General features: G+C 32.8%; 1 pseudogene; it reads left to right on the forward strand.

The window, feature by feature from the left end:
* The first annotated feature begins 561 nt into the window (after nucleotides 1–561).
* LOC125420131 (NAD(P)H-quinone oxidoreductase subunit 1, chloroplastic-like) lies at nucleotides 562–4,000 on the forward strand (annotated as a pseudogene).
* The last annotated feature ends 443 nt before the right edge of the window (nucleotides 4,001–4,443 follow it).

Below are 4,443 nucleotides of genomic sequence, written 5' to 3' on the forward strand. Positions count from 1 at the left end.
AAAGGAATTAATTAATCCAAATTAGATTAGGAAAGGAGTGAGAATTTCGGGCACCATAGAACTCTTTATTGTGTGGCCTGTTTTACCTAGGGTATTTAGGGTTTACTTTGTTTCTTTCAAAGCCTATTTAAAGGCTTATTTTTCAATATGAATACAACTTTGATTTGATTGAGAAAATACTAGTGAGATTAATTATCTCTTTGTTCTTCGAGAACACCTAAAACACCATTAGAGAATTGGTTGTTTTAGCTTGACTTATCAATAGGTTTTCCATCCCCTATTGTGGCGTCTACATTATACCAAGGTTTCTAACCACAGGTTGGTTAGGGGTTGAGGTCCATTCCATTAGAACTTGAACTTAATTAAAGATCCGGGCTAATATAATACGGGTTTAGGAGCAGGTCGTCCTAGGTTCGTATCACTAAGGGATTTGTTGATCCGAATCATCCTATAGCTATGTGCAAGTTGTGTCGTTCCTTATATCGTCTTCATTAGGCACCGAGGGCTTGGTATGATCAGTTATGTCAAAGATTATGCAACTACGGATTCTGTAATTCTAAAATGGACTCATCTTTATTTTTGGTTCACTCTTCTCTTGGTGCTATTTGGATTTTAGTGTATGTGGACGATATAATCATCAACAGAGACAATCTAAAACTTTTTGATCAGTTTGTTGCTAAATTGGACAGAACCTTCTCCCCTCAAGACTTTGGTTCTCTACACTACTTCTTAGGAATTGAGGTCCATCGTACAAGCTTGGGAATGCACCTGTCTCAAGCTATTTACATCAATGACTTGTTAAGTCGGACCGGTATACTTGATTATAAACCTAACTCTTCTCCGGTCAGTTCTTCTGTTCAACTTGGGGCTGCTATCAGGAATCCTTTTAAAGATGGTCTTTATACCGCAGCACTATAGGTATGTTATAATACTTGACCATTACTCGACCTAAAATTTCCTTCGTCGTAAATAAGTTGAGTGAATTCATGCACCACCCAACTAATGATCTACCTCATGGCTAGATAGATAAATGTTTGGATTTTTGCAATTATTTTTTAATAGGAATCGCTGAATATCAACAGGTTATTGCACAAAATCCTATTTTTTTATAACGAGTTGAAGGAGTAGGCATTATTGGTACTGAGAAAGTAATAAATTGGGGTTTATCGGGACCAATGCTGTAGGCTTCCGGAATGCAATGGGATCTTCATAAAATTAATCACTATGAATGTTACAACAAATTTGATTGGGAAGTCCAGTGGCAAAAGAAGAAGATTCGTTAGCTCATTATCTAGTCCGAATTGGTGAAATGACAGAATCCATAAAAATTATTCAATAGGCTCTGGGAGGAATTATGGGAGGGCCATATGAGAATTTAGAAATCTGATACTTTCATATAAAAAAGAATCCCAAATGGAATGATTTTGAATATTGATTTATTAGTAGAAAACCTTCTCCCACATTTGAATTACCAAAACAAGAACTCTATGTTAGAGTCGAAGCCCCAAAAGGAGAATTGTGAATTTTTCTAATAAGGGATCAGGGTGGTTTTCCTTGGAGATGGAAAATTTGCCCACCAGGTTTTATCAATTTGTAAATTCTTCCTTAGTTAGTTAAAAGAACGAAATTGGTTGATATTATGACAATACTAGGTAGCATAGATATCATTATGGGAGAAGTTGATCGTTGAAACGATAATTGATACGACAAAAGTATAAGATATCAATTCTTTTTCTAGATTGGAGTTTTTAAAAGAGGTCTACGAAATTATATGGGCCTTTATTCCTATTTTTACTCTTGTATTGGGAATCACAATAGGCGCAGTGGTAATTGCATAGTTAGAAAGAGAAATATCCGTAGGACTGCAACAACGTATTAGACCTGAATACGTCGGCCCTTTGGGAGTTCTTCAAGCTCTAGTAGATGGGACCAAACTTCTTTTCAAATAAAATCTTCTTCCATCGAGAGGAGATACTTATTTATTCAGTATCGGGCTGTCCATAGCAGTCATATCAATTTTAGTAAGCTATTCAGTAATTCTTTTTAGCTATCACCTTGTTTTAGTGGATCTCAATATCAGTGTTTTTTTATGGCTTGCCATTTCCAGTATTGCTCCCATTGGACTTCTTATGTCAGGATACAGGTAAAATAATAAATATTCCTTTTTAGGCAGTCTACGAGCTGCTGCTCAATCAATTAGTTATGAAATACCATTAACTTTATATGTGTTATCAATATCTCTATGTGTGATTTGTTGAGACATAAATTTTTCTCTATTCCTTGCTCTCTATTCTTTTCTTTCTAGGAAAGGGGTAGAATGAATTGAGTAGATATCTTCATTTTTTTATTCATTAGTCTAATTGATGAACTAGATCAGATAGTTGGATGAGTGAAAGAGAACAGCTTCTATATAAATTCGTAGTAAAGATATTGAGTCTCATTTTCTATGTGTAAGAGTTAGAGAGTTGAGTGGAAATAAACAGAAGCAGAAGATACCGTTTACCCCAAGATTGGTTGATTAGTCATCCTGACTTGAAGCGGGCTCAAAAGATCAACCGTATTGAGTTTTCACTATCGTTTGTATGTATTTTTATACATGTATTACCACAAAAGAAAAGGCGATTGAACAAAAATGAGTGGATAGGTAGAGACACCAAAATACGCAAAGGATTAGTAGTGTAGATCCTGTAAATTATCCAAAAGTAGAATTTTTACATAATATACAAAGAATACTAATTGGGCCTTTAATTTTGTAGAAGTTATAAGGCAGTACTCACCATGATTTCGATCCAGAGTATGCTCCTATCTGCCGATTAAATAAATGACTAATGGGAACAAAATAATCCCTTTTTTGATTTTGTAAGCCCTTTTTTTTTTTAGAAACAGAAAAAAGAAAGGAATACAAAAGAATAAACAAGATCTTTTTTTATTCTTTTTTTCTTATATCCAGATTTATATCGATACAATTCGTGTCATAATTCATCAATTAATGTAATATATAATTCTTTTTCATAAGTGAAAATGATGGGTTATTGATTTTTCTTACAAGGAGTACTTTATTGAATAATCAAGTTATTACTCAACAAAGAAAAATTCAAATGATTATGGAAATTTTTAAAAAAAGGATGAGATCAATTAAGAAGTTATTTTTTATTTATTAGTAATTCAATTTATTAATTTATTAAATTAATAATAAATTGAATTCTTTATTATTAATTATTAATATTAATTGTACTATTTTTTTTTTAATTTATTAAAACATAACAGACAGAATTCAATTGGTCTAATTTTGGACTGTATGATAGATTTGAATATTATCTATCATATAACCAAGCATCACAAGATAAAAGGACTTGGTCGTTAGATTTTTTTTATGGCCCTTCAGGAGCCGTATGAGGTGAAAATCTCATGTACGATTTTCGAATAGCGATGGAAACAGTCATGGTACTGCTGACTATGATTATCTAATAGTTCAAGTACAACTGATATAGTTGAGGCGGAATCAAAATATGGTTTTTGGGGATGGAATTTGTGGTGTCAACCTATAGGGTTTATCGTTTTTCTAATTTCTTCCCTAGCAGAATGTGAGAGATTGCCTTTTGATTTACCAAAAGCAGAAGAAGAATTAGTAGTAGGTTATCAAACCGAATAGGTGGGGATAAAATTTGGTTTATTTTATGTTGCTTCCTATCTACACCTATTAGTTTCATCATTATTTGTAACAGTTCTTTACTTGGGCGGTTGGAATATCTCTATTTCGTATATATTTTTTCCGGAGCATTTTGAAATAAATCAACGATATGAGGTTTTTGGGGCAACAATTGGTATCTTTATTACATTAGCTAAAACTTCTTTGTTTTTGTTCATTCCTATCGCAACAAGATGGACTTCACCTAGGCTAAAAATGGACCAACTATTGAATCTTCGATGGATATTTCTTTTACCTATTTCTCTTGGTAATCTATTATTAACAACTTCTTTCCAACTCTTTTCACTATAAAGGAATATGATATTCTATATTCACAACTTGGCTTAAAGAAGAGAAATAAACAAAAATCAAATTATTCATCTATATTCACGATATGTTCCCTATGGTAACTGGGTTCATGAATTATGGTCAACAAACAGCACGAGCTGCAAGGTACATTTGTAAAAGTTTCATTATTACCTTATCCCACGCAAATCGTTTACCTGTAACTATTCAATATCCTTATGAAAAATTAATCACCGCAGAGCGTTTCTATAGTCTAATCCATTTTGAGTTTGATAAATGTATTGTATTGAAGTATGTATTCATGTGTGTCCTATAGATCTACCCGTCGTCGATTGGAAATTGGAAACTAATATTCGTAAGAAACGGTTGCTTAATTATAGTATTTATTTGGAATCTATATATTTTATGGTAATTGCGTTGAGCGTTGTCCAACAAATTGTTTATCAATG

Source organism: Ziziphus jujuba, chromosome 5 (genome assembly GCF_031755915.1).
Source record: "Ziziphus jujuba cultivar Dongzao chromosome 5, ASM3175591v1".
Classification (NCBI taxonomy): domain Eukaryota; kingdom Viridiplantae; phylum Streptophyta; class Magnoliopsida; order Rosales; family Rhamnaceae; genus Ziziphus; species Ziziphus jujuba.